Raw genomic sequence first — 13,232 nt, 5'->3', positions numbered from 1 at the left:
TTCACTCCGCTAGGGTTTTTTGTTTCATGCAATCTTTCGGTTTTTGTGTACGGCTTTTCGTCTGAACTTTCTCTTTGTTAGCTCCACTTGTCACACCGCATTTACTGCAGAAATTTTTTAGGCTAAGATATAATGGCTTGGGCCAGCGATGAACCAGTTGTTTCTGGTGTTCATGCTGCTGCTTCAGTCTGCCATGGTGCCTCCACAAAACAAACATCTACGCAAGTTTGTCTCGAAGGTTTTTCACAAGGTAATTCTGACATTATCCTTCTTTTGCAAGAATTTGATGTTGCATGTGATTGGTTAGAACAGCACACCTTGATAGGTTATTTTGTGGGTAGGACTCCCCTTGAAGGTATGCTTCGAGAATGGGTTAACAAGAGCTGGACTCCTCATGGAGTCCACTTTAACACTATGCAAAACCTTACCAAAGGTTCTTTTCTTTTCTTTTCCGCTTTGCTAACCCCTTGCAGGCAGACGCGATCTTTAACAACGGACCATGGTTTGTGCATTCTTCCTTGCTTGTTTTTCAAAAATGGTCACGAGACTTCACAATCTCGGATGATAAAAAGCTTAGGGTTTCTGTATGGGTCGAGTTCCCAAGTTTACCCTTGCCTTGCTGGCCTTTCATTGAGTCCATTACCAAATCCCTTCGCAAAGTTGTCACCAAGGAGCTTGAGAAATTCTTCAATGCTCGCCCGCAACAACACGTTTGTGTAGAGGTGGATCTTTCCAAGGATCTCAAGGATTCTGTGGGAATTCAGATTGGGACTAAAACCTTCTCTCAGAAGGTTCTTTACTTGAACCTCCCCAACATCTATTATAGGTGCTAGTCCATAGAACACAAGATCAAGGATTGCCCTTTGGCTACGCCTACGGTCAAGCCCACGCTTAAAGAGGCACTTGTCAAACAGGTCAAAGGGAAAAAAGAAGAATGGGTTACTGTTGGGCGTAAGGGCAAGGCTACCTCGAATCCCTTGCCCCCCAAGCAGTCCTATGCTACGATCGTCGCGGTTCCTCCTATCCCTATAGGAGCATCAATTCCAACCAACGTAGGGATGCAAGCGGCGGACAACGAAACTACATCCGGAGTTTCGCAAGTTTCAAGCCCTGCTGGCTAGTAGGGGATTAAGGCAGCCGCCAAAGTTTCTGCCTTGGCTGGGGCGTGAATTCCTCTTGCTACCTCTTCCATAGCACCACTAGTGACACGGCGTTCTCGCAGTCCTCTGGACGTGCGGAGATACCAAAGGTGAAACGTCAAGCCGTAAGTCTAGAGGGTTTTCCATCTGACTTCAACCATGTTTCTACCTTCTTGTAGAATAGCTACTCCTCTCTTGAGGACGAAGATGATATGGAAGAGTTCTCATGAACTTTCTATCATGGAATGTTTGAGGTCTCACAGACCTCCCTCGAAAGTACTATGTTCGAGATGTTCGTCATAGACTTGGTAATTTAGATTTCTCTGTTTGCAAGAAGTTAAAATTTATGGTTTCATGCTTTCTTCAGCATGCCACGTAATTTGGCAGGATGGCGTGATGTTTTCTTCGCCGAGGTGGTGTAGTTACTCTCTTGTCACCTTGCCTTCATTCTGTTGTTATTTCGCACGATTTTGACCCCATGCATAAAATTATTTGGCTTTTGCTTTTCATTAACAATCATTCTTTTGGAGTCATTAATGTTTATGCTTCCAATGATGTTGTGGAAAGATCCCAGATGTGGGCCTAACTGGTTGACAACTTGCCTCCAACTACTAGGGTTATGTGTATAATATGGTTGAAGTGGCCTCTAACAAAGACTGCATTCTACCTTTTTACTGGATAGCTGGAGAAAGACAAGCCTGGTATTACGTGCACAATAAATTGGGTCTTTTTTATCCCAATACCAACCGCCACCAAGATAGTGGGGTTTGGCACACTTGGTCCAACTTTTGAGCTGGCTCTGACCACATATTAAAATGCCTTGATCGTGCTATAATCATTGCGCAATCTTTTTTCTCTTTTTCTAAGAGATTTGCATGTCATTCCCCTGCCAAATGTGACGTTATCTGACCACCCCATTTATTTTGTCATTTCTTAGCAAACAATTGTCCGAAAGGTGGCCAAGTCTCAGTTCTTCCTCAACACGTTTGTGTTGATGCATGCTTCCACCATTTTCGCACATCCTACATGTTTGGAACTTAGAGCCACATCCGCATTCTCAAAGGGGATGGATTTAATGGTGGAATGATGCCATTACCAGAACTACTCGATTCTTGCGCATTTATGGGCGACAATTGGCTATGTTCCATAAACGGTCATATGAAGCCAGCATGCTTGCCCTCAAAAAAGCCTCTAAGGTCCTCACCCTCAATCCCTTTGATGTGGACTTGCAAATTTAGCTTGCCAAGCTTCGCCATGACAAACAAATTGCTGATAATTATGTTGTGCAAGGAGCCTAAATCAAAGCCCGTCTCCACTGGTTGGAGGTTGACGACAAAGCCTCAAAGGAGTTTTTTCAGGCTCTTCATGCCCGTCATACCGATGTTGGGATTAAAAAAATCAAACAAGGAAATATTGTTTTGTCTAGTCTCCCCGCCATCCTACAAGCATTTGTTCATCACTATGAGAACGTGTTTGCTTCGTAGGGAAATTCGATTTCGCAGGGAAATTCGATTGCTCAGGAGGAAGCTCTCAAAAAGTGTATTTCTATTACTCCAAACCATCTAGCAACTGAGCAACGTGCTTTCTATGAGCAACTTTTTTCCCTTTGAGACCTCAAAGAGGCGATCTACTCCATGGTGGATGATAAGTCCCCTGGTTGTGATGGGTTCCCTTGTGAATTCTACAAACACCTCTAAGAGCATATAGGTCTTGATCTACACAAAGTTTATCTTGAAGCCTATCACTCTAAAAGCTTAGGAGCCATTATAAACAAAGGAAATATCAAATTCATACCTAAAGCTGGTGATCGAAAGGATATATGTAATTGGAGACCCATTACCCTTCTAAATGTGTCATATAAGATCATTGCCAAGGCACTCTCTTTCAAAATCAGGCACATGTTGCCCTTAATTGTGCGGCCAGAGCAAACTAGATTCATCAAGTCCAAATATATTCTTAACAACATCATTGTTGTCTGGGAGGGAATGGAATGGGCTCGCAAGTCCAATTAGAAGGCCAGCTTTTTAAAGATAGATTTTGCTAAAGCCTATGATTGCATTGAATGGCCCTTCATATTGGCTATGCTCCAGGCTCTGGGTTTTGGCCCCAACTTCCTCTAGTCCATGGAGATGCTCTTTGGGGATGCTAATGCTTGCATTACCATCAACAATTTGCAATCAAAGGCTTTTGGATTTTTTCGTTCCATCAAACAAGGTTGTCCGCTAGCTCCTGCGCTTTATGTCCTTGCTGTGGAAGGTTTTGGATATTTACTTGTACATTATGTGTCCTTAGGACTGGTTCGTGGCATTTCCTTGCCTGAATCATCCTTCCAATTAGTCAATGGACACTTTGCTGATGATTATTTTCTCACTCTTTTAGAGGATGAAGAAAACATCAATAGTGATTTAAGTTGCCTGGACACCTTTTGTCAAGCTTTTGGTTTTGCCATTCAATGGCATAAAACACTCTGCTTCCGCCAGTCCTTTCTACCAACTCCACCTTGGCTCAGCTAGTTTGAGTGGAAATGGGTTGCTCATGGAGAAATCTTCCACTTTCTTGGCATTCCTTTTGTGTTCCAGGCATTGCTCGTGGAACTTTGGAATGTTGTGCTAGCTAAGATTAGCAAAAAACTCAACTACTAGATCACAAAGCTGCTCTCCATCGCGGGAAAATTCTAGATTTGGTCCAAGATTCTTGCGGCCACTCATGTGTATTACTCCTCCTGTTGGGCTCCATCCAAAGCTTCTTACATGAAGTTGGAAAGATTGCTCAAGGATTTTCTTTGAGCCTCTGGTTCTGATCACCATGGCTTTCACAGAGTGGCCTGGGATTTCCATTGTCTCCCAAAAGAGTCCAATGGTCTTGGCTTGCTTTCCACTCAGAGAAAAGGCCTTGGTCTTTGTGCAAAATGGATTATTAGGGCTCTCTCAAGAGATGAAGCCTGGAAGATTCTAGTTCAACACTGCATTTCTTCCAGCTTCCCTATCAATAGACCTGCTTGGAAGGGGATTGGTTTCCAAACCCTTCTCATTATACATGAGCCCATGGTCATTCAGGGCTCCTTCATTATCAAGAGCATCTGGAAAGCTTGGGAGGCTATTAAGCCCTGGCTTCAATGGGTTGGAGATGAATTATGCAATGGCCTCTCCTTGAATCAGCATAACATATGTTGGTATCCCATGTTTTCCATTCAGGGTACTCCCCTCGCCAAGACTCAAGGGGCCAGTGCTCTGCATTTTTTCAAATGTGGCATCAGAACTCCTAAGGACCTCTTTTCACAGGTCACCATGAGTTTCAGGACCTGGGAAGATATGCAGGTACAGTATCACCTTGTCCATTCAGACCGACATACTTTTGACCTTCTGTTTTCTTACGTCCCTGTTCACTTAGTTCATAAAGTGGGGATTCAGTCTGTTCGCCCTTGGTGGCTTGATTAGAGGTGGTTTCATGCCACTCCTTTTTCTAATTACAAGCCAAGTTTGGGTTACAGATGGCTTTCGCCTCATCATCCCATGGTGGATACGCTAAACCACAAATGGCATTTGCAATCTTCTCTTTTTCAATAGAGAAAATGCTTTGACACCATATGGAATGCTATAACTGAACCCAAGATTGCTCATTTTGCTTGGTGCCTAGCCTTCCAAGGTCTTCCCCTAGGGCCTCGACTTAATCACATTGGGGTTCCTAACCCTAGAGGCCTTTTTTGTGGACAACTAAAGTCTTTCTTGTATATTTTTTGATTCTGCAAGTGTGCTCAGAATTATTGGCACTGGATTCATGATTTTTTCAAGCCATTCAGACCTGAGTCTTTCTCTTGGCATATGATTTTATTGGGTGACTCTCCCAAATTTCCTCGGAAGTTCACTCAGATTTTCCATACCTTCAGGTTGGAGATCCTGTTTTCTCTGTGGAAAGATAGGAATGTTGTTCTTTTCACACACATTTTTTTGGATGTTAACATTGCTATGTATAAAAAGGCATGCATTTGTAATAATGTAATTATGTAGATTCAGTTGCAAGCTAATAAAGTTGCACTTGAAGTTGCTCACCTGTAGGAGCTGCTTAATCATTGGGGCAATGCTCCTTGTACTATTGCCAAAGTTCCTCCTGATGCCTCAACAGAGACCTCGACACCCCGCAGCCACCATCCTTGGCGCCACTCCTCCGGCCGCCACTCGCACACCCCACCCTCCAAGGCTTTATGCTTCCACTCTCCCAACAGTGGTGATGGTAGATGGAGGCGCTGATCAACTTCCCCACCCCGCAGTGGTACTAGTTGGTCCTCGGCTCCTCCTGTTGGTTCTCATCGTGCGCACTCAGGGAAGTGGCCTCGCCTGGACCTAGCGATTTCTCCTCCACGGCTAGAGGTTAAAGATGCGAAGGCTGCCACTGTTGCTAGTGTTGTCGACGATGGCTAAACTATTCTCATCCCAACCCCCAATCCTAAAGATGATTAGGGTTTTCAATATAAAGATGATCCACCACCCTTGGTTGGCACTGCTTTGGCATCTTGAGGTTGCCTTATATGTTTTTTTGATGAATAGTTTCTGATTTTGGCTGCGATCATGTTTTTAGTCCGACTTCAGCCGTGTGAACTCTTTCGCAGGGTGATCTTGTATCCCCCGGCCCCTTTTTTGTGAATTATAATCTAAGTATCTTTTATTAATAGAAAAGGTCAGTATTCATCAAAAAAATATTCACTAAGCTAAACATAGTTGTGTGACAGCTATGAAATTACACTAACTTCATGGAATCCAGTTTTTCCCATATAGATTGTCTATCATCACTTTTAAGCTTTTCAATGCATTCTTTGGTAAACAAATTATGCTAGGAATAGTATAAGATAATCATAAATTTGTCCATATTGTTCGTGTATGCATCATGTTCTAAAATAAAGAGTTCTTCAAATTTTAAAATGTGTCAATTATTTCTTTTTAAGCTTCTTTTGGCCTTTTCTAAGCAAAGTTGATGAGAATTGGTTATCACTTGTACAATAAGGGTCTGTTTGGTTGCAAGAATTGTTGAATGCGACATTCATCTATGCTGGAATAAGCTCTCTTCTAGTATTCATGCATTCTTAAAATAAGTTTTGGAATATCATTTGGACCTATTTGGTCAAGGAATAACATTTACTAAAAATTTAAATGTTAAATATAAGTATAAATTTGAGTGTAAGATTGTTGAGTTGTCGTTTTGCATGATGTTGAACAATAGGGATCCTTTCGAATCTCTCTCTTGAAAAGCTAATCAAGGATCAACTCCAAGGTTTTGGGTGATCTTGTGACCTATTGAAATCCGCTCAATTGAAGATAAATGTGTATGTTCCAATTTCAGATAAGTTGTTTGATCAGTTGTTGTTTGAAAAGTAACCACAAAAGAGATATATTTTTGGTATTTTATGGTTTATGATGAATGCAATTTATTGAGGCAACTATATGAATTCTTATTTTAATCCAAGTGTTGGAAAAGCAAATAACAAAGATAGGGTGACGAGAGATCTTTTTTTAAAAAATTGAAAGGGAAATTCCTAATGGACATAAACCACATTAACAATATGTATGCGAATTAAATCGTCAAAAAGATCAGGTGGGAAACCAATGAAAATAGGAGCAGCGCTTCCTCGATTCCACTAGTGCAATCGTTGATGGGAACTCAATATAAATCAAAGGATGTTTCACGTTTCACCAAATCGCAAAGCCACAAAAAGTGTGCTTATGTGAGACAAGATGCTATGCAAGAACAATAGGTGATATTTTCTCCAATTCAATACATCAATGGAATTCGTTAACACAAGGAAAACACCATAACTAAAAAGTCGCACAATCATAACAACACAATAAAACCATTGGCTCCATTATTATTCATGAACATGCATTTACAAAAATAACATACTCCAACAGGAATAACTACACTCATAATGAGAGCACCAATAAAATATATTATTACATCAAAATAATGGCCCATTGTACATATTACATCCATTTAATTATAAGAAATCATCTCCTCCCTTTGTGTTAGGAGTGAGACTTCTTAAAATGCAAACACATGCTAAAAACTAATAAACAAATCTAATCATATACAAATTGATTCTAAATGGTGCTAAGTAGGTCTCTACCCCTATTTATATTCATTAATGGATGCATGAACCTTTACATAACACAAAAGAATAAAAGAATGAGAAGATAAGAAGAATGCAGCTGCAAGATGATCTGGGAGTCTCTGGAAGCTCGACCTTCTATAGGCATTTCTAGGAGTTGAATTGTCGTCAAAATGTTTTTTTGGTGCATGGAATGCTCTAAATTAGAAACTGACAGTTAATTGGTGGTGCACTACTTCTTACTCAAAATTGCCGGTGCACCTCTGTGAAAAGCACACCTGCGCACTTGGGTGACAGGTTCCAAAAATCCAAAATTCTTCTAAGTGTTAAAACTTAATTTCCAGCATCTGAATTTTATCCCCCTTTAGACCAAAATGATGTCTAAATTCTTTCTCTTAAATGACTCTATTATTTCTACCACTTGGGTAGCCTCTAGAAAATCAAGACCCTCGTGTTTCACTACTTGTTGATAAGTACTCACTTCAATCCTTATTTCCGTGAAATCCTCAAGCTTGGTGTCTAGTTCCAATAGTGCTTCTTTGGTCTTGAAGGCTTGTCTGATGTCATCTTCTAATGAAGCTTCTTCAAATGTACCTTTGAACTGTTGAACAACTAATTACATCGCAAAAAGCATGGTCTTTGACTCATCCTTAAAAATATCAAGGTTAGTGGCATTGTAGTGGCTCTTCACATCCAAAAACTGCTCTTGAGCCTTATCTTTAATCCAATGGATTTATACGTACAACCCCTCCATAACCTTATTGCATGTTGATATTTTCTCTATCCAATCATCTAACTTATCAAGCTCCTTAGCTGCATATACCTCCATTAGCGTCGGATACCTTTGACCTTTGATTGATTTCAGAGACTATAGGTCATTTGCCCAGGTATGAACTTAATCCATTAGCCCAAAATATTGGTTCACTGTGGCCACAAACTTGTTGACACTCGACTGGATGTGGTGTAACAAATCTAAATTTTCCTGTATGATCTACACACCCTTTTCTTCAAAATTGTCACACCATTGCTGGCATTCTTCCAAAAGTGGATCTAGTTGTCCTGCCCCTATACCTCTTCTCTCTAATGTTGTCACAAGAGTGATCTCTAGATTTTTTAGGTCAATTGGGCCCACAACTTCATGTAGATGGCCTCTTAATATCCCATTCTGCTTTCACAGTGCTATCAACTCAGAGTCATCCTGGTCCATATGCCTAAACACCTCTTTCATACCCGTAGTGATCATCACTTTGGTTGTGTCTACCATGGGTCTTCCCAACATGACCTCCTTAATTTGGTAGTCTTTAGGAGTTAGTTGTTCAGTGTCAATGTGTGGAGAAGGAATAGCTATATGTGCAAGCAAGTCCTTATCTTGATTCTTCATTACGAAGGCCAATGTTTGTACATCACCTGCGAGTGGCTCAGGCTTCTTGATTGCTTTTACTAATTCCTTCATTCCCTCCTTGGTTGTTAAGTCCAACTTTCTCTTTTGGTGAAACATAACCTCCCTCTTTAGCCATGTTGGTGTGGTGCCTATGGGAAATATGTACTTGGCTAAAGAGGTTGGTTCTACTGTAGGCTCCTTTCCCTTATCAATCCTCTCTAGAATCTTCTCCTATCAAGAAAGATTTTCAGTTTAAGTCTCTATATGTGGTTGGGCTAAGGTCCTAGCCTCTATATCCTAATGAATTTTTTGAGGCTCTTCAAGTATTTTCCCTTCCTCGGTTACTTCATTAGCATGCAGCTATTGGGGCTCCCCTTTCTCGGTTGCTTGTTCTTCTTCTTATGTAGGCTTGGGAAGTGGAGTTACTAAACCGTTATCCAAAAATATGAAATCCTGAGATGGTGGTGGTGAAATGCCTCGAGGTCCTTGAGGTAGAGGTGGCAATTGGTTGTAGTCCTCTCCTAAGGGTTTGCTCATGGGAGTATCTATTATTTTCACTCCCACCATCTCAGTGCCCACTGGCATGAAGTCAAAGACATTAGTTTATTGCCCTTCCATATCATCTATCCATTGTTGTTGCTAATCTTCTGATGTCTATACGTAGATAGGCTCCCTTGGAGCAAATGGAGGTATCACTATGGAGCTTCTTCTCCTTTCTTCTTATGCGGCCCTACCCACGCGGGTCCTTTGGCTTAAGGGGAGAAATTCTATTTTCTCTCCTTCTTCTTCTTCTACCTCTGCTTCTAGGATTATCTTGGGTACTTATGGGGATAGAGTGTTTTTCTTCTTTAATCTCCTCCTCTGAGTTCGTGCCATAGTTGACTCAGCCCTTGCCTTTTAGGGAGCCGAGGGGGAGGCTTCTTCCTCTTGTGTTGTCATTGGTAGTACCATTTTCTCCTCCACCTATTCCTCCTCTACTTGTTTCAGCTGTGGAGGTGCTTGTGGTTCTTGTACGGGATCTTGAGCTTGAGGCTCAACTTGTTCAAGTTGTACCTATTCTTATTAAGGCGTTTGGGCTTGAGTTGTTTGCCTGGCCTTGGAAGGTACTCTTTTCCTCTTATTGGTGCCCTGAGTAGCCCTAAAGTACTCAACCTCCCTCTCATGTTGGTGTACCATTTCCAAGCTTACTCGAGATTGAGAAGGGAAGGTTGGCATTGTGATTAATGCACATTTTCCTTTGACTAGCCTTGTTGTGGCTTGTAGGGGAATAGCTTGAGGAACTGGATCCATACTAAAAGGTTTCTTGATCCATTCCTTTGTCAATTGGACTTTATGCTTGACCTGATGATTTATATTTGCATTCTCATCTCTCCCTATTTCTACATTCATTATTTGTCAATCATAAATCTTGTCCCTGTTGTATAAAGGATCCATGATATCTTTGGTATCATTTTCCATAGCCTTTAGAGGAATCTTAAACTTCAACACATGCTCTGATAAATATAGAGTCATCCTACAATAGTCCCTTATACAAACATCGTAGTCATCCAGTGGTTGTCTAATGCATCCTTATGTACAACTCTTTCCATGCTAGGTGTTGTACCATGCTAATGTTATCAGAGTATGGTCAAGGGAGTTGTATTCTTCCAAGGGATATTGATCCCACTTAGAATTGAAGGTGATAATATCTTGCTTTTGTTTCATCTCAAAAGTAAAGATGATTGCATAATCACCCTCTATGAACCTGATGATTGCAAAGATGAACCCGTCATTCACCACCCTGTATTCCACACTTTGTAGTGGGAGCTTCTTCTTCACCAATTGTGGATATACCACATAGGGCCAAGCATTTAAATCCTACATGCTTCCCTTTTTGTAGAGGCCTGGGTAATCTATGGTTCTATCTGCCAAAAAAACACCATGTATGATGTCATGTAGAAACGTGGGTCAGCTTTGACAGCTACAAGTTGCTCATCCAAGTTATCACTTAGGATGGTAGCCCAATCAATTAGCATCTTTTCAATTCTAATGGTTTCTATAAAGTGGAGCATCCAGGTTTGTAGGTGTCCTACTATAGGAAGTCCCATAGCTCTACTCAAAAGCACAATTGCACATCCGATGTTGTCCTTCATATATTCCCTTGTCATATTAACTTTACCAACTCTATAGCCCATTGGTATTATGTCAATCAAGAAGGAGGATTGAACTATTTTTTGTGCTTCTTTCAGATTATCCTTGTACCATCGTTCTACTCTATCATATGTTATCTTTAAATATTGATCCACCCTTGGGAGATGGAATACTTTCTTAATGTTTCAGGATCGGAGGTCCAAGACTATCTCTCCTGTAACACTCTTAACAACCTTTTCTTCGGATACATAGTGTTGCGCAAGGGTCATTATCAGTTTTGGGGATTGAATTGATGTTGGGTGAGATGCTACATTCACAAGGCCTGAGCCTGAGCACGTAAGTGTTGATACCATAGCAAACCTCTAGTCTTTGGGCTTGTTGCAAATCATGAGGAACACATTCCAATCTATATGCCCAAGTTATGTATCTTTAATTTTGGCATGTCCATCTTGAAACTTGGATTTCCTTGGTGCCCCTTGGTACTTGAATGCTACTAGTTTTGGAGCTATCTTTTCTGTCATTGGAGAGGATCAAGATGTCATCTTATCTACATAAGAGAAGCATGCGTCAGTCAGAAAGTTAAAACTTGACCTAAAACAAACCCTTATTTACTCCAATATTGGTCAAAATTGATCAAAACATGATAAAAAGCAATCAAATCCTCCCAGATCCCTTGATATGCATTTTAGCGCACCTAGCTCATCCTCACAGGTGCTCAGGTGTGCTATTTGACCTTTGAATAGCCATTTATGCATAATTGTGTTCTTATGCACCTAGGTAAGGTGCACAACTGCGCATTGCAACTTAAGGAGGAAAAGACTTAAGATTGTCTTTTTGCGAGGACTAAAGTGCGCATATGCACAACTAGTGGAGGTGTGCACTTCCATAGTGCCTCTAGAGTTTTTGTGTTGTGTTTGTCTTGTTATGTTTGGAAGGTGCCCACATGTGCACCTCCTACCCACATGCACACCTTATGGAGATGCACATGTGCACACCTTCATCATGCCTTAATAGTTAGTTTTAGGTTTTTAGGTCTTTTGTATTTGAGCGAAGGTGTGCACATGCGCACCTCGTAGAGGTGTGCACATGCGCACCTCGTAGAGGTGTGCATGTATGCACTTTCATGGAAGGAGTTGGCCTTGTGTTTTGATGCCTTGGTGTTATGTAGGAAGCAAGTGGATTGGGGAGCAGTGGAGAGCACACTTGTAGAAGGTGTGGAGGTGCGGACAATAAAGGGAGTGGAGAGCAAGTGAGAGGGAGAAGGGGATCTAGGTCTTATATAGACCCCAGGCCCAATGCACATCTTCGCGAGTGCACATCTTTGTAGGTGCGTACCCTTTGAAGGTGCACACATATGTGCGCATCTCCAGAAGGAGATTGAGTGTGCATTTGTGCGTTGAGTGCACATGTACAGGTGCACAACTGTGCACTTAAAGCATTTCTAAGCATAAAAACTCACTTTACTCCAAACTTTGATTCTCCAAACTTCCTCAATCAGATGTTGGGGCTTGACCTAGACTCCTGGGGGAGTCCAAAAGTGACCCAGACTCCAAACTAGGAGCCTAGTAGACAAAAAATTGCTAGGGAGTCCCCATTTCTAGGAGAAATGGGGCGTGTGTTGTGAGACCATGACAAATAGACCCAAAAAAAAAGGAAGAAATGATAAAGACATTTCTTCATCAACAAGCATTCTTCTAACATGTGTCAAATGACAACTAAATTCTGAACACTTCAAGAAGCTTTCAACTCCCTTGATAGTCAAAACTTCATAATCTCAAATCTTCAAGCTTAATGTGTGCTCAGTGTATTCATTTTCTTTGATGTCTTGAGGTGTAGTCTATCATGAGCTTCTAGCAACTCAAAGACAACCTTTTATTCTACTGGTCCATTCATTAGGAATCCTCATAAAACCTATTTATCAATCAGTGTCTAAATAGATGAGAGAATTCATTTTGAGGGCTCTTAACGAGTTATCAATTTTGCATTTTGGGTCCTTATTAATATCTTTTGATTTGCTTTGCGGAGCTTGCATGTTTCCACTTGATTCTTTTGTGAAGTGATTTGTATAGATGGTGGATAGCCATTTTGGATTGCATATACCCTTTGTCTAATTACCTTTTAGGATATTCTGGAATCTTTAAATTTAACACCATCTATAATTATCTTCTTCTTTTTTGTACCCTAACAATGCTTAGATTATGTGGCCAAGGCACTGGTGTCGTTTCCCATATTTGTTGTTCAGTTTGATAACCCTTGTGTTCCTCTTTTATTTAACTTTGGGAAACACTCATGCCAAATAGTGATGTTAGCAGTTCTTTGAGAAGACCCTTTGTCTGAACTGCCAAGTTTGAATAACCCCTTACTACTGTCAACCTAGATTCAAAAATCACCAAGATAGTCAATCCTTAAATTTGTAAAGTGTTGAGTGTTGTCGATCTAAAATTTTGATTTCAAAATTGAAAGTCCTTTACTACTGCAAGCCATA

Source organism: Cupressus sempervirens, chromosome 8 (assembly GCF_028749045.1).
Source record: "Cupressus sempervirens isolate cs-2001-9-10 chromosome 8, ASM2874904v1, whole genome shotgun sequence".
Classification (NCBI taxonomy): domain Eukaryota; kingdom Viridiplantae; phylum Streptophyta; class Pinopsida; order Cupressales; family Cupressaceae; genus Cupressus; species Cupressus sempervirens.
The sequence above is the reverse complement of the archived record's forward strand: the minus strand, read 5'-3'. Positions refer to the sequence as shown.